The sequence below is a fragment of the Sturnira hondurensis genome, unplaced genomic scaffold (assembly GCF_014824575.4).
Source record: "Sturnira hondurensis isolate 20B ecotype Veracruz unplaced genomic scaffold, ASM1482457v3 Scaffold0000880, whole genome shotgun sequence".
Taxonomy (NCBI): domain Eukaryota; kingdom Metazoa; phylum Chordata; class Mammalia; order Chiroptera; family Phyllostomidae; genus Sturnira; species Sturnira hondurensis.
The window spans coordinates 7,563,923-7,585,723 of NW_028073511.1; the positions used below are offsets into that span (position 1 = coordinate 7,563,923).

Consider the following 21,801-nt stretch of genomic DNA (forward strand, 5'->3'; position numbering starts at 1 on the left):
CCTTAAAAACTGTCATTTATGAAATTATTGACTCAACATGGATCTTAAGTAAAAAGAAAAAAACAGATTTACTGACTTATAGCAGATAGCAAACTTAAACACACAAGCAATAGGTAGAATTGCCGGGTAAATTAAGGAGAATTTATAAAAGCAGATTTATTTTTGCACAAAATTATTCAGGTTTTATCAGGAGGTTGATCTCTAGTCACAGGTCTAGTTACATTAGCAGTTTGCTTACATGTTTACATTTTTACAATTCTATTTTTACCAATCAATTACAACATATTCATTTCCTGGACAAATGTTTTTGAGCTTTTTTGGTACAGAATACTGCAGACCCTGAGCTGGAGGTTAGACATACAAAGAAGAATAAGATGGCATCCTCATATTGTGGGAAAGACGTGCATGTGAACAACTACAGAGAACATAAATACAAAAGCCACTGCAGCAGAGGTGGAAAAAGCACTGTGCGGACCTAGATGAGAGATCAGTTCTGCACTAGGATGAGGAGACATGTAAAAAGAAAGTCTTCTGGTGGCATTTAAAATGGGCTTTGGAAGATCAATAGTTTACTTGGCAGAGAAGGGAGGGAAAAGGACTCTACACAGAGGAAAGACCTGCAGCAGGGAGATGCTGCAGATGGAGAGGAAGATGTCACCCAGGTGAGAGCCATCAGAAAGGGAAGGGAAGAGCAGAGAGAAAGGAGCCTGCAAAGAAAACTGAGAAGGTGCAGCGAGAGAATAGGAGAAAAGTCTGGAAAGTGTGGTGTCCCAGGAGGCAGGGAGAAGGCTAGAGGAGGTAAGAAGTCAGCAATATCTAGGGCTATAGACAGTGAAGTGAGATGGATTTCAACACATAGAGGTCATCAAGAAATTTGTCAAGAACATTCACTCAAGTGCACTGCGGGGTAGGACAGACAGGGAGACAGAGCAGAGTGGTTTGCAGGGTGAATGGTTGGAGGACATCCATAATTCTTTCAAGAATTTCTCGGTGAGGAGGAAGAGGAGCTGTGGGTTGGGGAAGAGCTGCTGCTCCTATTGTTTGAGATGAGAAGGACCTATGCCAAATTAAATAATAATGGGAAGGAGCCAATCAGAGAGGAGTGTAAGGAGACAGTTAGGAGGGAGGGAGGAGGTGAGAGCTGAGCTCTGGATGCAGGGAAGGGCCGTCTCTTTCTCAGAGACAGGAAAAGAGGAGAGAGATGATTGTTGAAGCACGTGCTTTCATAGAGTTGGTGGTGAGAGGCCAAAAGAGCTACTTCCTCTGAGAAGGCAAAGCTATTTCCTGAGATGAGGTGTGTGTGCACATGTATACATGGATATGTCCATGTGCACACATGCACTTGGCCACACTAGTGCTTGGACCTTTAAGGACGGTGGAGACAACATGGAAATGCCTCTGGGTATGATTAGTCTCCGGCTGGGTGAGTGTTCATGCACCTCTTCTGATCTTCATGGAATTAAAGTATAGCATTGTCTGGCTTCTTTGAACTCTCATTTACAATGCATGAGTGTGTGTATGTGTTTATAAATATATCATCTGTTCTTAAAGTTTCTTGCAGGCTTTCCCTTAGTGCCTAGTAGACCACATGTAGCATATGCTCAATAAAGAACTTTGCTGATTGAAAGATCTTTCAACTCATTGTGCCCTGCTTAGCTAATAAAAGCAGACTCCAGTGGGGAAAAGCAACTACCATTCTAGGTGTGTCCTGCCCTGGGCACAGGGCACTGAAACTGGAGCAGCATTTGTAGTGGGACAGCATAGTACACTACAGAACACAGAAATTTGCCCTGGTCTGAGCGCATGTTATGATATTTAACTTAGGCGTTATTACTTATTTCCTCTCCACTCACATACACACACTCACTCACACACACACAAATGTTGTGGTGCACACACCACCCAACTCTGAAATATTTCTACTTCTAAGAAGGCCAGAAGCAGGATTTTCCTGTGATGTGTGTACACAGGAGCAGTGGCCAGGAGAAAGGGTTAACTAAGGATCCCTAGTAATGCTTCCACTTGTTCTCTGAGGAGTAACAAAGAGAGGAAGCTCAGCCTTTGTGGAAGGAAATTCCCAGGCCCCATTTCGGACATTTGCAACCTGCCCTGTGAACCCCTGAGGAGTTTCTGATGATAAACACATGCAAACATAACAATCCATAAAGGCATTTTTACTAACATTCCTGCATTTTCACCAAAGAGCTACAGCACATTTTCCTGCATCTGCAGACCTGGAGGGGGGATCCACCTGCTGGCAGAGCCCAACCATCCTGTCCCAGCTCAGGGCTGGCTGGGGTTTGTGCATGCCAGGTCCCCTCGCCTCTCGGGTCTTTGATTGTGCAAGGGCCCCATGCTCATGTGGGGCTGCAGGAACGCAGATTGCAGGTCCTTTATGGGGGTGAAGGGAGGGGGTGTGAAGGGTCAGTAGTGCGCAGTCCTGAGACCCACATGTGCACCTTTGGAAATGACTCCCAGACATAACCTTGAGCTTTGCAACCTTAAGCAATAAGGCATTGATGTTCCCCAGGAGTGGAAGGGCTTGACAAAGATAGGAAAAGCTCTGCTAATACAGTAACAAATTAGTCCTCTTTCTCTGCAGTGGCAAACACACACACAAAACCCAAAAGAAAAATAAAACAACAAACCCAAACAACAACAACAGAAATCTCTGGAGTCTTGCTAAATATTTTTACAGTAATTTCTCATAAGGAATCAAAAGCATTCTAAGACCAAAATGAAAAATTTTAATCAAAACTTGAGTGTGAGTCAGTTTCTTGGTAATAACTTACCTGACTTATGGTACGTTATTACCTTGGTAATATGCCCAAACTAATGGGATGCGAGGTTTGTTACATCCATTCTGTAGATTAAAAAATCAAGGATCAAAAACTGGCCTGGGAAATGTTAATAATGAATATCTGGGTGATTCAGGTGTCTGCTGGCTGCTTGTGGTTGTGTGTGTGTTGTGTGTTCTGTGTGTGATGTGCTGTGTGTAGTGTGGTGTGTGCACATTGTGTGGTGAGTGTGATGTCTGTGGTGTGTGCCTGATAGATGGTGAGTGTGGCATGTGATGTGAGTGCAGGGGCTTTATACATGTACATGTATGCTTTTGCTGTAGACCGCTCTGCCTGGTTCTAGGAACTGTGTTTTGACCCCTTGTGACTACGGGAGAGGGATGACTTCTGGAATGCGAGCTGCAGGAGACAAAGCTTGTCTCTGGTAGTGAATGCTGCCTCAGTCTCCTCTCCCTGCACCCAGAGCTTGGTCAGAAGTCAATGATGGGTAAGACCCCTCACATCGGGGGGCAACCTAAGCCCAGACTCGATCACTTGGGAGTGCAACAAAGAGCAATGGACTCTCACCCCGGGGCTTTGACATAGCCCGAGTCCCCATGTCCTCTGGGAGGAGCACTTCCTGGCTCTAATCCCCTTAAGCCTGAATACCTGTTGGGGAGAGGTGCAGCTTCTTGCCTTGCTAGAGCATGTCCTGGGGAAAAATCTGGCACCACAAAGACTTCCTGATAAACCTGTGAAATCTGCTCTGCTAAGAGTGCTTTCATTCATATGTTAAGGGTTCAAGCAGGAAACCCTAAAACTCTGTTCCTGACAGACTGACTCATAGTAAGCCCTCAGATTTCTTTGAAATGTTATCTACTGTTTGATCCTTGCCACTCTGTATTCCTGTGTATTACAACCCAATAAAAGGCCCTGGAGGAGGGGGCTTGGGCCCTTTTTCTCCTTGGAGAAATTGGCCACTGCTGGCCTTTTTCCCCTGAGAAACTGGCCACTGCTCACTTCTCCTCCCTAAGCAGATCACATCATGTCTCAGTCATATTTACTCTCACCTGTGGCACACAGGATCTTCAAATGACATTCTTATTTCTAGACTAGACCAGAATCTACTTCACAGTGTGGGTGAGAGTTAGATCTTCAACTATCAATAGAAAGCTGAGCCTTTATTTCTGAAATTCCATCACAGGTCTCTGGGATATTTTTAGATGAAATTATTGCACATGTCTACTCATTTGCATCTGCCCAGAGCTGGTGGGTGACCTCCATCTTGACCCCAGCACTCAGGACCCTGTAGGCTGAGAGAATGACAGGTTCCAGATTTCACTCTAGGCGGGGTTACCGTGAGCCTTCCACTCAGCCCTCTTTCTGCTCTTTGTACTGTAACAATGCACGGAAACACAGTCTTGTTAGAGGAAATTCCCAGGGCCATGGTTTGGATGTTAGGGGTTGCTTTGCTCTGCTGGGCAGGCTGATGTGCACCTAAAAATAAACACGCAGGTCTGCCTGGGGTTCTACAAATTTGACCCACACAGTGGATTATATTTCAAAGGGAGTTTTTTTCTTTAATGCTTTTCAGAAAGCAAGTCTAGGTAAATGTGAAGAATAAAATATATCATGGTTTTGTTTCAATCTGATCAAATGTACCATTTGCTGATACACATTCCTTTGAAAGAGCAACTGTTTTTGTTTTTGCCTTAGGATTTCAAAAGAGGATTAAAGAAAACAAAGCCATGCTGAGATGTTGCCCGAGAAACTGAAGAAAGATGCGAGCGTCCAAAACTACAAGACCAGCCAGTTCTTCCCAGTACAGGAAGGTAAAGTATTAGCAAAGAGCCCTGGGGCAGCCCAGAGCAGTGGGTGACGTGTGTGGGACCCACTGTCAGAGAATCCTCCCCTTCCCTAAATTCTGCCACCCTTCACTGGCAGAGAGGTTGTTACTACTGTGGCTCGCTGAACAGAAAAGGAAGGGGAGTGGACAGTGGCTGATGAGCTTGACTCAGAGCAGGCAGACGGCTCCAATCAGCTCTCTTCTCTCCCCCAAATCAAACATCCCACTCACGGTCCCTGCAATTTAGAAGATGATAGAACCGTTCATGTTGCACTTTTTAAAATTGGATTTTTGAATGGCTAGGAATGCATATCCATATAGGAGTGTTTTTATGTTATAAATAGAACAGAAATCAGGGACATAGCTCTGAGTCTTGCTGTTACTGGCCTGACCCTGGTTTGGCTGAAAATGTGCCAAGCTGTGGCAATTTTCCATCAAATAGGAATGTGTTTGCAGCCCAACAAGTGACCACAACCTAGTTAAAGAGAAACCTCAGAAGAGCGGTTCAGAGTGAACTTCCCTGCCTCGTTGTTCTCATCTCTTCTTTGCTTTTTCCTGGAAGTCCAACCTAACCCTGTTGTCACTGCACAGACCCCAGTTGTAAAATGGTCTCAGCAGATAGGCAGGGCTAGTCTGTAAAAAGGCAGCTACAGTCACTCTCTAGCCTGATGATTTTTTTTTGCAGACCTTCATTTGGTGGCTTGGATTGGGAGCCTGACATCACAAGACTCTTGGTGGCTTTGAGCAGGAAGGACCTTGAGGTCATCACCCGAACCCCACCCAGAGCGGGCATTCCTTTAGGAACACCCAGCCATGCGCGTCCAGGGTGCTGGCCCGCTGCCCAGGACAGGACGTTCACCACCCGGCAAGGCAGTTTCAGACAATTCTGATGGTGGGTAAATCTGTTTCACACATTTAGCTAAAACCTGTTACCCTATATTTTCCACTCATTGATCTATTGTTGACCACTTTTGTCAAGTAGAGCAGTCTTTACCTATTTGAGGGTAGCCTTCATGTGCCACAAGACTGACTTCTTACTTCAAATGTCCTCTGGTTCCTTCAACTATTCTGCAAAGGACAGTTTTCTTATTTTCACCATCTTGGCCAGCCACCTCTTTTAAAATTTGATGTGTTTTAAGTTCTTTAAATTTAACATATTTTAAAGTTTAACTTTAAACTTTATTGAGTACTTTAAACTTTAAACTTTAAACATATTAAGTACTTTAGCGAATTAATCTTCTCCATAACCTTGTGAGTTTAATAATATCTGCATTTGCAGAAACAAAACTAAGACTTGGCGAGGTACAGTCACTTGTTCAAAGATGCGGCAGACGGGGGATTCAAAACCAGGCCTACCTCCTTCTAGCCCACCACACCCCTCTGATTAAAAAAGAAATGTTGAACCAGGTATAGCCAGTTTGATCTCAGATGGATACATTCTGAGATATGTGGCCGCCAGAAATCACACATGCTAACACTCCTTCTTTTGCTACTACTTGTGCTTACTAATAGAGATTCACAGATTTTTTCATTCTGATGAGGTATAAATGACATATAACATTATGTCAGTTTCAAGGGTACAACATAACGATTTGATATTTGAGTACACTGAGACATGATCACCTAAGTAAGGCTAGTTGCCATCCATTACCATACAAAATTACAAAATTCTTTTTTCTTCTTGTGTTGAGAACTTTTAGGATTTACTTTCTGGAACTTTAATTACAATATTAGTTACTATAGTCACTGTGCTGTACATTACCTCTCCAGAACTTATTTGTTTTATAATTGGAAGCTTATACTTCTCAACTACCTTCACTCATTTCACCCAAACCTCAAATTTCATCCTCTCTAGCAACCACTGTTCTGTTCTATCTAAAAGATTTTTATTTTTAGATTCCACAAATAAGTGAAATCATATGGTATTTATCTGTCTCTTTCTGCCTTAGTTCATTAAGCATAATTCTCTGAAGGTCCAACCATGTTGTCCCAAATGGCAAGATTTCATTCTTGTTTTTTCAATTCTCACCCAAGGATGTGTTTATTGATTTTTAGAAAGAGAGAGAGAGAGAGAAAAAATACATTTATGTGAGAGAGAAACATCATTCTGTTGCCTCCCATACATGCCCTGACTGGGAATCGAACCCAGGGTACAGGTGACACTCCAACCAACTGAGCCACCCAGCTAGGGAGAGATTTCATTTCTTTTTATGGTTAAGGAATATTCCATTGTATATGTGTACTACATATTCTTTATGCATTCTTTGATTAATGGACACCTAGGTTGTTTCCATATCTTGGCTATGATAAATCATGCTGCAATGAACGTAGGGGTGAATATACTTTTCTGAAGAAGTATTTTTCTTGTCTTTGGATAAACATCTAACAGTAGAATTGCCAGATCACATGGTAATTTTATTTTTAGTAGTTTGAGGAACCTCCATACTGTTTCCAAAGTAGCTGCACCAATTTACATTCCCACCAACAGTACACAAGGGTTTCCTTTTCTCCACATCCTCACCAACACTTGTCATTTTTTGTCTCTTTGATAAAAGCCACAAATAAATGTTAATTTGAGCAGTTAGGAAGTGACCAGAAAAAAAACTACTTTGGCAGCTGAAGGGCAGCTATAGACAAGGTGGGTATGCAGAAGATATGGAGGTCAAGAGACACCTGAGCAACAGGAAGCAAGAAGGAACTCAGGAGACCTAGGAGCATCCTGCTATGGAAACTTCAGGTAATAGGGTTCAAGACAGTAGTGCTCAAAGAGGGGAAGGCAGTTGCATAGAGTGCCTAAACAGTTTGCTTTCACCTGAGCCTCGTGGTTATGTCTATAGAATAAATGGAAAACTTTGGTTGTCTCCCAGCTAACTTTGCACCCCACAAGAGTGCAAAGTGTGGGGATAAAGGGTACTATGCCCTGCCCCAACACCTGATTCCAGGTGAAATCTAGCTAAGCCACCCATTTTTAGGTAGGAAAAGAAAAACCAAGGTAGAGTCAGAAACAGAGTCCTTGCAACTACACCACAGTGAGGGTCAGGGATTGACTAAATGTCTACAGGCTTCTAAATTTCCCATACATCACTTTGTGTAGCTACTTCCTTCTTTCCTCCTGGCTGCTTTCTAATACCAGAGATTACCTGAGGATGACACAGCCTTCATCCTCACCTGTCCCCCTTCAAAGAAGCTCTACACCCAACAACTAATGCCGAGTAGATTGAAGTGAGCTGTAGGACACTGCTCCCTAAGAGCCACTGGCACACTGCACTCAATGGAAGGTACTGAAGGACAACATGAATGCCTATGGCTGAGCACACGGCCATAGTAATGAAATGACTCCCCTAAGTTGGCTTTGCCAGTTTGAGCCAAAAAACTGCAGAATGATGCCCTTCAAATAATCATGCAGCATGAAAGATGGAGAGTTGCAGAGGCACCCTGGATATTGCCCTCTCTGTGCACTCACGGAGGCAGAGTCTCCTCTTCCTTGTAGCTCTGTCTCATCTACCCCTTAAGAAAAATCAAGGTTTAGAGGATGGATGTGGACTCATCCAAGTTCACATGAATGAGAGGTGCAGGACTAAAACAGGGCCCCAAGGCACAGCCCAACTTGCTTTTCACTAAATCACACTTCAGGCTCCTGATATCTGTACTTGGATGTGCCAACATGTATGAGAGATCACACTTCTTTCAGTTTTCCTTGATGCTCTTTAGGGAGAAGCAGGACAGAGAATGAAAAAAGGCACATCCTCTCTAGGGGGACCTGCATGGAGGTAGGACTCACATCCCTAGCATGTAGCACAGAAGATAGTGTGTGTAAGGTGCTCAGTGTGTATTCGCTTAAAAAAATGTGTAAGTCTCTGATTTGGAGGGGTAGAACATGAGGGGCACTGGTAGAGAACATCTAATAAGAGAGGTTATCTCCAGGTAAATAAAGAAATTGATTCTAAAAGGTATGACAACACTGGTGTGGCCCAGTGGATTTGAGCACCAGCCCCAAAGGGTCGCCTGTTTGATTCCCAGTCAGGGCACGTGCCTGGATTGCAGGCCAGGTCCCCAGTAGGGGGTGCTCAAGAGGCAACCGCAGATTGATGTATCACTCCCTCTCTCGCTCCCTTCTCTTCTCTCTAAAGATAAATAAATAAAAGGTATGACACACGGTAGGCACTCAAAATATTTGGTGCAAGCAATGAATCTATCCAAGTCTCATAAAGGAGAGCATGGGAAAATGTCAATCCACAGGGACTGGCGATCTCCTCGGAAAGCTTCAAATCGTAGTTCTCAATCTGGTAATAAATTTGGATTCTTCTGATGATGGATCCATCCATTTGCTCATTCATTTGTTGATAAATTCCATAAACATTGACTGAGCTCAACCTATGTGCCTGGTATTGTTGTAAGTGCTATGGAGTCAGAAATCAAAGACTGATAACTCCTCAAGGATGAAAATAAACCTACTAAACAGCATCTAAGGTTCTAAGGGCTACGACAAAGCGTTTCATGAAGTGCTGTTAAATCACAGACCGGAGGAACACTTCGTATGAGGCAGAATGGCTGAAGGGAAGGTAGGGGGAGAAATCATGCTGCAGTGAGTAGTTGGGGGCAAAGATGATCAGAATTATCCTGGGCAGGAAGAACAGCACTCATGGACATAGGTAGGCATAGAGTTCCCACGTCCAGGGGAAATAAAGGGATTCAATAGAGCAGGAAATTCCAGTGGGGAGAGGTAAGGCTGTATAGGATGATATACATCCTGATAGGATGATATAGGATGATATGGAGCAGACTTTGAAGGTCTTGTTTACCTTCCTTAAGTGGGGGCTTCTCAAAGCTTAATGAGCAGGTAAATCACCCAGAGACCTGGTTAAAATGCAGATTCGTGAAGTCTGAGGAGAGACTAGAGAATCTGCACCTCTCACCGCTCCCAAGTAATGCCCGATGCAGCTGATTCCAGACCTCCTCATAGGCAGTGAGGCTGTAACAATGGCCTGTTGCAAATAGTTCACTGAGGAAAGTGATGTTATTGGAATTGCATTTTCCCAAGAACCTTGCTGCAGAATATGGAGGACGAAATGAAGGGAGATGGTGTTGAGGTAAAATACATCAGTGGCAAGCTGTTTTAAACACCTGATCTAAATAAGCTGGAGGAGAATAGTCTATGTTCAATAAACAGGTGTAAATTGGCTAGTATTCTCTGAAGTTGCTATAAAATGTTACTCCCAGAGGGAAGACTAATTGTGAGGACAAAAATCAAACAAACAAGCCAAAACACTTACGAGAGAAAAGAAAAGAATCCTGGGAAAATCTGTAACACTGTTTGAATGTCTTGACCCTGCTTCAGGTCTCAGTCAACACATTATCTTGGGCCCCAGTGGTGACCCTAAGAAGCAGCCAGCTAAGGTGTGAACACACTGCCTGCAGACAATGATCCCAGTGATAAATACAACCATTCTCCTCAGACACCACTTGATATATGTTGCCACCACTTACATTTAATTTCAGGAAACTTCAGAAAGAACAATTGTTTCATAGCAAATTCTGGAAAGTAACATGGAAGCCCACCGGATCCTGAGCAAAGTGCTTGTTCATTTATTTAAAACTCACAGGTACCCTAAATTAGAAACACCCATTTCTACCCCTATTAGAAAATCCTGTCAGCTCGAATATACCTTTAGCTCAAAGGAAAAACTCAGAAAGGAGTAAAAACAAAAATCAAGGGAGGGGTCTACATTGTTGAAAAGAGAAGGTAGTTGGTAAACTTTTCTCCCTTACACAGAAGAAAAAAAAAAGCAACCTTTAATGAGATTTGCCTTCAAAGAGGATAATAATCAGCCTCATGGCTTATATACAATGGTTGGCATTCTTTATCCAAAGATGTAGAAATTCAAAATACCCGAATGTCATCTCCCCCTCACTATTTTCCTCACAGTCCTGCAAATCAGCAATTCTCAGTATGACACAGATTGAAAACATGCAGCCAACTCAAAGAGCCATGTGGACAGACACATCTACTTCAGAACAGCCTGAGTTACATTCGACAAGACGAAACACACTGAAGCAGGGACCTACCTTTCTCTTCTGCGGTATGCAATCTCCTGAAATGGAACCCTGTCCTGGAGATCTTCCTAAGACCCTCTTATGTGCGAAGAAATTTAAGGGCCCCCATTCAATCACACAGCCACAGGAAGGTAGGGTTTCATAAAACCAGACTTCAGGTCCTCAGGGTGCCCACGGACGTCAGGGAGCAGAGGGGAACTGCCTTCTGTTCTCTGCTGCAGGAAAAAGCTGGGAGACACAGTGTGGCTGGAGGTGGGGGCGGAGGCTGGGGGAAGGGAAGTAATATGGGAACTGTAATAAATAAGAGATCCTCTCCACATGATTTCCTGTATTTGGTGCCTGTTGCCTCTCTCCAAGCTCCCTAGAGGAAATAAGAAATTTAAACTTGTCCTTTGGCCACTGGAAAGAAGAGAATAAACATGCTAAGAACCATGAAAATGAGAATGAGCCACGCAGCAGACAGGGAGCTGACCCGCCAGCTAGCTTTACCTTTTACCAAGTGTTTTCTTCCTGAAGTTTCTCCAAGTGTTTAACTCTGCAAAAGTCAAGAACACCCTCACCCTCTCCCACTGAACTGAAGCATTGTCTGGCCACTGTCCAGATGTCCTGCTGGCGAGAAGCAAGTCAGAACGGGTCTGAGAAAAGTTGGTTTGCCAGGCTTGGGCAAGACCCTCTAGGCTCTGTCTTTGGAACCACTGATGAAATTCTCTGTCTGATCTTGGAGCAGCTTCTAAAGCCCTCCATCCATTTTGCCCTAGAGTTTAAAGAATTACTTATAAGTGTGAAATGAAAAATATAATACCACTCATTCAAACATTAAGGACTTCAAGATGGGGACAACCAAATATTAAATCAAGAGTGAGGGTCCTTCTTCCTTCTGTATGGGACTATATGCAACTGCTGAATTTGTACTTCCCTGAAGGCAGTCCTAGATATAGGAAGAAGGATGGAACTATGGGTATGTTAGACTATTGTTAGACTTCCTATCCCTTCATTTTGTTCTGCTGAGTGACAGTCTGCCCTCGAATAGCAGTGTACTCGGATGCTGGTGCAGGAGAGGGCAATGCTGGATTGGGGGTTTAAGAAGGCACAGACCACAATGGTATCACTGACTGAAAATCCCATCAGAGGTCTCCTTGCTGATCTTCCACTCACCTCTAATTCTTTCTTGTCCCCTCAGTCAGGGCAATTGCTGTTAAATGCAACCATCATGATATGATTCACATGTTTAAAATCTTCAGGTAACATAAGAATAAAAGCCAAAAACTTTGCCATGGTTTCTAGCCCCTTTAGGACCTAGCACTGGCTTACCTCTCCCCCATGACGTCAAAGCCCACCTCCACCTGCTTTCTCCTCACCCCCTTCTCATTCCCTCCTTCCCCATCTTTCTCATTCCTGGGAATCACTCTGTGAACACTGCCCTCCTTCAACACCCAATCCTTCAAATATCAAATCCTCCAGAAAATATTTTTCACATTCCCGGGTCACTTTGGTGTTTCTCCTTAACAAACCATGTTTATCACATCTCTCTCAACACTCATTAACTCAAGGCAGTGGACACCAGTCCACTTGTCCTGGGCTTCTGCTAGGCTACAGACTCTAAAAAAGGCATGGATGGACTGCGTCTGTTTCTACATGACGTCCCTTGGTCTAGGACTCAGGAAGGTGTGATTTGTGTCAGGTTAGTGTGTGGGGGTCCGCCAGGCTTTAAGGGGGCCAAGGACAGAGTTCTCCACTGTGAAAATGGTGGACGAACTTGGTTTCTGGTCCCTGGAGCCGGCGGGTACCTTGACACTTTCCTAACCTTTTAGTTCCCAGCCTTGAAGGACACAACAAGGCTCTGGCGCAGGTGTCATGTTCCCAGATGGTTATGAGAACTTCTTGCCCTTTTGATAGCTTAAGGGAGTGCACGAACTTTGAAAAACAACATTGTTTCTAGTTCCCTGCAGTCTTGCTTTAGGCATTAACAGTTTTTATATAAGACAGCTGTTCCTTGAATAAAGTTGCCATATGCCAGCAGAGCTATGGTCCTCTCCATTTTTTTAGTCCCTCGCCTCACCTCGTGATCACGCTTGCTGCAGCGGGCTGCGGCATTAGTGTTAGGAGCAAAACCACTAATGATAGCTATCCCCTTTTTGGGAAAGGAAAAACATATGACTCAGAGCAAAACATAAGATTGTTGTTATAGTTTTACAGTTTAAACTCTGGCAGACAGAGTGGGACAATTACACAGGCAATATTGCAAATGATTCTCATCCACAGAAATACAAATTAATTTTCCTCAGTAGAGATACACAATTAATTTCCACCCTGTAGAAATGATTACCCCAAACATTACCTCTCAGTGCTCTATATGACATACATATTTTCATATTAACAGATTCAACTCAGTATTCCTTATTGCCTGTCTAAATGTCTTCTCTTGAGGTTTTCCTTTGAGCTAGCTTTAACTACCATCTTCCTATCCCTTCATTAATTAATGAGTTAAATAAGGTCTTGGTCCTCGTTCATTTTATATTTTTACAAGTGTGATGATTTCACATTTCCAAAATGATTTTTAAACAGAAGCCAAATGATAAGCAGTGAATATAGAAAGTTCCAGTAGAAATTTGCAGGAGCAGGATTGTTTTCTTCAATATTTTGGTTTTTTAAGTTCCCTGAGTATGCAAAGTAAAAACAGGAAATAAATGAGCATGGTGGTTATCAAAGCAAATGACAAAACTGCCCATGCTGTACAATTAGGAAGGTGCAGGCTTCAACTGGGCAGAAGTGCAGGCCAAGCCCAAAGTGTACAAAACCATAGCTGGACAGGTGGTTACCAGGTGGGAAAATGCCAACGCTCAGACTCGTTGACACAGGCACCTTAGAGGTGAGAAGAGCTTGGTAAGCAGAAGGCACATATTTCAGGTGTGCAATGTTTATTTCAAACAGTATTTTTGGGAATCCCAGTTGCACAGACAGCCTTCTGGAAATATCTCACTATCAATTAGCAATAGCAAACCCTTCGACAAAGGAAACAGTGACATTTTGTTAAGAAAAACCCAGATTATATCAATATATTTTGTTTCTTTTTTTTCTAAATTATATTTTATAAATTATGCTAATACAATGGTCCCAATTTTTCCCCTTTGACATCCCTTCACCCAGTACACTTCATTCCTTCAGGCAATGTCCTGACCATTGTCATGTCCATTGGTCATGTATATAAGTTCTTTGGCTACTCCATTTCCTATGGAGTAGGACATTTCCTACTGTACATCCTCATGCCTATTCTGTAACTACCTATTTGTACTTCTTAATCCCCTCACTTCTTCACCCATTTCCAACATTCTCCTCCCATTTGACAACCACCAAAACACTCTCTGTATCCATCTATCCTTGTTCTATAGTTTGCTTAGTTTTTTTTTTAGATTCAATTGCTGATGTGTATCTACTTATTGCCATTTTATTGTTCATAGTTTTTGATCTTCTTTTCTTAAATAAGTCACTTTAACACTTCATATAATAATGGTTTTGTGATGATGAATTCCTTTAGTTTTTTCTTGTCTAGGAAGCTCTCTATCTGCCCTTCCATTCTAAATGATAGCTTTGCTGGGTAGAGAAATCTTGACTGTAGGTCCCTGCTCTTCATGACTTTGAATATTTCTTGCCAATCTCCTCTAGCCTGCCAAGTTTCTTTTGAGAAATCAGCTGACAGTCTTATGAAAACTCCCCTGTAGGTCAATTACTGCTTTTCTCTTGCTGTTTTTAAGATTCTTTCTTTATCTTTAACCTTTGCCATTTGAATTATGACATGTCTTGGAGTGGGCCTCTTCACATCCATCTCGTTTGGGACTCTCTGTGCTTCCCGGACTTGCATGTCTTATTTCCCTCACCAAATTAGGGGAGTTTTCTTTCATTGTTTTTTAAAATATTCTCAAATTTCTTGTTCCTTCTTTTCTCGTTCTGGTACCCCTATGATGCAAATGTTGGATTTCTTGAAGTTTCCCCAGAAGCTGGTTATACTACCTTCATTTTTTTATTCTTTTTTATTTTTTTTGTTCTCATTGGCTGCTTTCTGCTTTCTCTTGTTCTATATCATTGATTTGATTCTTGGCTCCATCTACTCTACTGTTGATTCCTTGTAAATTGTTCTTTATTTCAATTAGTATATCTTTCATTTCTGACTGGATCTCTTTTATGCTGTTGAAGTCCTCACTAAGTTCCTTGAGCATCTTTACAACCAGTGTTTTGAACTCTGCACCTGATAGATTGCTTATCTGCATTTTGTTTAGTTTTTTTTTTTTGCAGTTTTGATCTATTCTTTCATTTGGGCCATGTTTCTTTGTCTCCTCCTCTTGGAGCCTCCCTGTGTTTGTTTCTATGTATGAAGTACAGCTGCTATAACTCTGTGTCTTACTACTATGGCCTAATATGGTAGGTGTCCTCAGAGTCCAGTGGCACAGCCTCCCTTATCACCCAAGCTGGGTACTTAAGGTGTGCCCTTCCATGTGAGCTGAGTACACTCTCCTGTTATAATTGAGCTTTGGTTGCTGTTGGTTGATCAAATGGAGAGATTTACCCAGGCCAGTCAGCTGCAAGGATTGGCTGTGACCACCAGCCACCAACCTCAGACCTCCATGGAGGATCAGCAGTGGAGGGGCAGGGTGGTGATCCACCAATGTGGTATGTAGCTGTTCACTATATCTGTAGCTATGTAGCTGGGTATACAGGCTCTGAGGTTTCCTGGGTGGTACAGGCCAAGGCCAGGCCTCACCTGTGTTTTGCCCAAATCTTGCCAGAAATATAGAGCAATCTGAGATGGCTGTTTCTTGTGTTGGGTTTGGAGATTTCCATGTGAAGCCAAGCTTTCAATCTCAGCTGTCTGCTGCTAGTGCTATGCCTAGGTCACTTAGCAAGTGGTAGGGAGGCTGGGGGCTCACTGAAGACAGTTGTTGCTTGCTTGAAAGGATTTAGGAAGTTGTGAAGTTTGAGTCAAGACCAGCCATTCATATGAAAAAGCTATTGTTAATAGCTATAAGTTAGGTGGGATGGAGCCTTAGACGATCTCCAGAGCAAGGCAAACAGTGTTAACCAGGTTGATATAGTCTCAGATATGGCACCTGCCTGCCAGCTCTGTGGCTCTGCCTGCCTTTCTGTCTGAGAGAAAGCTATCCCCTGGCTCTTGCCCTGATGCCAACACTTCAGTTCCTCCCTGTAAGCCACTAGTGCCTTTCAAGATGCTACCTCAGTTGGAGCTCAGAAGGAGTGAGTCTGAATAAGTTTGTGTGGGGGTTCTTTAAGAGGAACAACTTGGGACTCTAGAATTTTCTTTCACTGACCCAATCCTTGCTGGTTTTTACAGCCAGAAGTTGTGGGGGCTTATATTCCTGGCACTGGAGCCCTGGGCTAGGTGGTCTGGTGTGGCACTGGGATCCTTCACTCCTGAGATATCCCTCTCAAATTTTTATCTGCCACACATGAGTGAGGGACCAGCCTGTTCAGTGTCTGCAACCCCTTTTACGAGTCTGGATGATTGTGGTTTCTTTAATTTGGTGGTTATCAGACTTCCATTCCATTCAATTTCTGCTGGTTCTGAGTGATGGTTGTCCTATGATGTAATTGTTATTTTGATGTGGTTGTGTTTTTGGAGGCAAGCCATGTTTAACTATGCCACCAACTTGACTGTTGGTTTCTCTTTAATGTTGATATATTTTATTTTTAATTGATGTGACCTTCAGTAATTTTTTTAATATCAAAAACTTAAAACAATTTATCTTTAAGGAGTGGTCTGGTCAACCAGTGCAATATGTTTTCTAAAGCTCTTTGTACCAGACAAGAAAAAGCTTTTTTGTTTTTTGTTTGTTTGTTTGTTTTCCTGCTTTTGAAATAAAATTTGTAATTAATTCCATTAGAAGGAGAAAAGTAATATACCTAACAGTTCAATGTGGAATTTGGATGTTTTCCTGAGAAGAATGATTCCTGATTTTAAAGGAATTGTGAGAAGTGTAAATGGTCATGGCAAGTAACAGAAGAAATGCGATCTGCTGGATGCTCAGAGATCACTTAGCACACACACGTAGTACTTACCACAGACATGCGGCACTTACTGCAAACGCAGAGCCCTTCAGCACCAGTGGGCAGTGCCTCAGCAAGGGAGAGTCAGTCTCACCAGCCTGGCTCCACCTACATCAAAGGTAAGGCTAGTCTTGTTCCTTTGGCCATTTTTGTCTGTACCAACTACTAATATCACATTAGTCATTAGAGAGAGAACACTAAGAGGGGACTACTAAAGAAGTCCTTTTCTTACAGAGAGATAAAGAAAATGTGTATTCCATAATATCAAATCTGTCAAAGAGGAAGTATGTGCAAGAAATGTCAGTAGACTTGTTCTCGGAAAGGAATGTTCACATAAAGTAAGACCACTATCATATACTTCCTTGGAAAATGAAGGTGTTAGAAAAAATAAGAAATAAGGTTTGAGAGAGAGAGAGAGAGACAGAGAGACAGAGAGAGTGAGAGAGAGAGAGAGAGAGAGAGAAGGAAGGGAAGAGAGATAGGAAGGAAAACAAGAGAGAAAGAAAGACCTAAGTCCAAGTATTTGGGTAACTAGGAATTGTCATACATGGGTAAGTAATTTGGGGGGAATTAGGAAGTCAGACTGCTGAGTGAGTGTTTCTTGTTTAATCACGTTAGAGAGCCATTTTGTAGCATCCAGCTTAAAATATAGTCACTGTATATATTCTAGAGAAACTCCTGCCTACATATAGCATGAGAAAATACAAACATATTCAAATGCATCACTTTGTTATTAACTAGAATTTGAAGAACGTAAATATGCATTAGTAGGGAAATGAATAAAAGAATATAGTATTATTACAGGAATAGTGAACTAAATCTATATGTATCAGTATAGATGGGCAATATTTTTTTTGGTGGAAAAAAAAGTGAGTGAGGAACAACAGTTGCAGAAAAATATATACACGATGATACACAATGAAAAAAATACACAGTACAGTCCAGGAGAAGATATGAATAAAAGAGAATTTCCATTTTATTCTAGGTCTGTGGTATTTAAAGAAAATTTAAAGGCAAAATATCAATACTTCAATTTTGTATGGCATGTAATACAGGTGCTTTTATAGCTCTATAGTTTTTTTTAAAAAAGCCAAGTCATGAAAATATTATTTTAAAAAATAGAGACCTTTTGAGTCAGAGATTAAACACATTCTTTTCCCATTCTCCACCTGCAATGATTGTAGAAAAAAACAGTTATCAGGAAAAGAACTGTAGGAAAAATCCTAACTATCTTCAACCCTTGATAAAATAGCAGTACTATGTTTGGCTCAATCTCAGATTTGCTCACTTCTTCCAAGTGAAATGAAGCCTGGGTGCTCAGGCCCGTTCAGGGGCAGTATTTCTCACCATGTTCTGCATGTGTACCAACCATCCCACATCCTCTGCTCCGCATGTTTACTGAAACATTTCACAAGAGAAGTCATAAAACCCTACTGAATATAGCTAAACATTTCCCAAAGATAAATTGCTTTAAAAATGTGTGTCTTTTCAGAAGTTTGAAAAATAAATTGCTTTATTTAGATGATATAAAGAGGAACCTGTTTTTAAAAACTAAACTTAGGCATCTGAGTATCAATCTTGTTTTGTTTGGTTGGTAGAGTTTTAGTGACAAAGGAGTGTAGGTTGAGAATACACTGATGGACATTTTGGGTTGTTTGTTTGTTTGGTTTTGTTATAGTAGAGGTGGAGGAAGAAGATGTGGTTTGATAGAAATGTGCTAAATTTCTCTGACCTGGCTTTCTATTAGCTCAGACTCACTCCCAGCCTTGCCATTCAATATCTCACATAGAAAAGTGGTTGAATAGAGGCTATCTAGTGTGGGGGGAATACATTGTTTTGAGGTCTGAGAATAGGGAGAGGGTAATTGCATTAAAGCTCAAAAAACAATTTATATTGATCACTGAAATCATTGTCCTTATGTCTACCTGCCATCACTCCACAGGGAATTTTTCCAGCCACTGTTCCCTTGAAGCTTCCACCTACATCACACGCTTGGTCTCTACTTCCTTCCCAGGGCCCCACTTCTCCCTCTCCCTCTCTTCTGGGTCCCTTCTTCTCACTGCTGTGTAAATTCCTGATTCTTCTCACTTCCAGATGCAGAGAAATTCATCTCTTCTTTTGTTTTGTACCCACTCACCCAAATGACCAGGGGGTTTCAGCTTCTACCTCCAAAATGACCCAAGTGAGGTGTCTTTTTTAATAAGCATCCATCTTTATGCTACTCCCTTTAAATAGAAATATTTTATTTTTCTTCCTCATATGTGTATATCTTAGCTTCACAATAGATGCACATTTTATTTTTATACTATGTTCTAAACATCTTAGCTTTGTATCTCTCTTTGCCACGTACTGGTTGAATAAATAAACTAATGAAAGAATGATAAAAGGCATAGGACAAGGACTTTTAGGGAAAGAAGGGAAGACTGTTTTCTGTCAATGACTGGGAAAACGTAGAAAGCCTCTTATTCATAGTTGCAGATGACCTCAAGCTGGGAGCTAGAAAAGGGCACAGCAGTGAAATTAAGCAAGATCTTGAAAGCTCTGTACTAGTATCTCCAAAATGCACTGCCTGTTACTAGGAACTAGATTACAAAATGTATTATGTAAATATTAACATCTTAGGAAATGACGTGAGGTATTCTCTCCCAACCCCTTTTTTCTAGAATGAGAAATGTAGGAAAAATAAGCTGCCGTCAAAGTCTCCCTGGACTGAATCCTTACACCAGGGCGTGGGCAGCATTCAGTTTTCATTTGAAACCACTTCCTCTGGTTCATCATTGTTCATTCCCAGGAGATGACTTCCATTCTCTTTATGTCAATAAGCTGTCACTTCTTCTCTCAGAAACAGAAATTTTCCCAGCTATTAATTCTTCAAGTCAACTGGAATTTATTAATAAAAACATGTTCTTTATTCCTCACTGACAATCACAAAGAATCTTCTGCATTTGCCATGCTTTCTTCCTAACAATCCACAGCCACCTCGGGAAGCGAATCTGCCAACACCTCCCGTGACATGACAGTCCTCTTCCAGGTGGCATCTCAGGTTTGTTCCCAGCACTGAGACCCAAGCAGCTCACAGTTTCAGCACTTCATAATTTCATAAAACTATTTAAGTTTAGAAATACTCAGAATGTTGACCTCCTTGAGAGTTTTAATTCAACTTTAATGTAATTTGAAAAGCATTACTACCTACTGTTATCTCAACTGTCCTTCCTGTACTGCCATATTAGATAGAAATAGGATGGCTGTGGGGATCAGGCGGAAATCACAATAAAGCTCTATCCCAAAACATAGTCATTTATTTGAGAATGCAGTATTTTTAAAAGAAAAACAAAATTTCGAAAATAATATTAATACTTGCTATCATTTATGAAGGACTTAACATGTACTAGATACAATGCTAAGTTGAATGGTATTTCACTCAGTTCTGATAACAACTCCAAAAGATGAGTATGAGGACTTCTATCTTTCATTTAAAAGAAAAAAACCTAAACTAAAGGTTACATAAACCTCAGGGAGGTTTATTTAACTTTGTCATGGTCACTTACCTGTGTTTTGGAAATATAAAGCCACTTCTTGGCTGTCATAATAAATACTGAATAAATGAATTACAGAAGCAATGACTAAATATATGAACCAGTAGCTTCCTGAAACAATCCGCACTTCCTACATAATTTGTTCAGTTGCAAAGAAAAGTAAGCATGAAAAATAATTACAATCAATAAAAATGGTGAAGCAAATTTCATAATTTTGAATGAAGAAAGTTTTTTACACTGAAGTCTGGTATTTGGCTTAAACAGAGGGATGGTGTGAACATTTTTGGGAGATAAATCTAGTTGATAGAGGAACTCAAGAGTTAAAAACTAAGAGGTGTCCATCAAGATGGTGGCAGAGACAGACATGGTTCACCAATTTGTACAACCATGTCAAAATTATGACTAAAATATAGAACAACCATTACTTAGAACCATCAGAAAGAGACTTGAATGGAAGTCTGACAACTATGGCGTTAAAGAAATCACATCCATCCAGACTGGTAGGAGGGACACAAACATAAATGGGTTGGGGCCTTACTCACATGTGGTAGATAAAAATTCAGGAGGGATATCACAAGAGCAAGGACTCCATCCCCACATCAAGCCCCCTAGTCCAGGCTTCCAGTGCCAGGAAGATAAGTCCCCACAACTTCTAGCTATAAAAATCAGTGGGGATTGAGTCAGTGGAAGAAACATTTGGACTCCCCAAGCAGTTCCTCTCAAAGAACCCACATACAGACTCATGTACTCAGACTTACCACCTCTGAGCTCCAGAACCAGGGTAGCAGCTTGAAAAGGCACCAGTGGAATACAGGGAGAAACTGAAGTGTCTGGCATCAAGGCAAACAGAGGCCATTGTCCCTCTCCTAAACACTGCACCCACAGAGTCAGCAAGCTGGTGCCCTACCTGAGACTCCATCAATCTGGCTAACACTATTTGACTTGCTTTGGAGATCCCGAGAAACTCTGCCCCACCCAACTTATGGGCCCACCCAGACTGCTTTTCCATATGAATGGTTGGTCTTGGTTCATACTTCACAATTTCCTAAATCTTATCAAATAAGCAAGAGCTGGCCACAGTGTGCCACAGGCCCACCCTAGCAGCAGCCAGCCTAGATTCACAGTTTGGCTTTGCCTAGAAATCTCCAGCCCAGCACAAGTAGCAGCCATCTCAGACAGCTTTATAGCTCAGGCAGGGTAGCCCTGGGCAAAACACAGATCAGGGTTGACCTTGGTCTCAGACACCCAGGAAACCCCTGGACCAGCAAACCCAACTGACAGCTACAGACTACGTCAGAGCCCCACAACTCTGCCCCTGCATAGCTGATCCTCCACATATGGCAGAAGTTGGGGGTCAGTGGTCACAGCCAATCTTTGCAGCTGACAGGCCTCAGTAAATACCTCCCATTAATCTGCCAACAGCAAGCAAGGCTCATCTACAAAAGGAAGGAGTACACAGCCCACATAGAGGGCACACCTTGGGTACCCAGCTTGGGTCATAAGGGAGGCTGTGCCACTAGACCCTACAGGA

General features: G+C 42.0%; 1 protein-coding gene across 1 annotated transcript in view; it reads right to left on the reverse strand.

Moving 5' to 3' along the window:
- ADGRF5 (adhesion G protein-coupled receptor F5) overlaps positions 1 to 10,912 on the reverse strand; it is a 99,523-nt gene extending 88,611 nt beyond the window's left edge. Inside the window, exon 1 of the mRNA XM_037054379.1 lies at positions 10,690 to 10,912. The gene's annotated coding sequence lies outside the window, so the exon portion shown is untranslated. The remainder of the gene's footprint in view (positions 1 to 10,689) is intronic.
- Between the last annotated feature and the right edge of the window lie 10,889 nt (positions 10,913 to 21,801).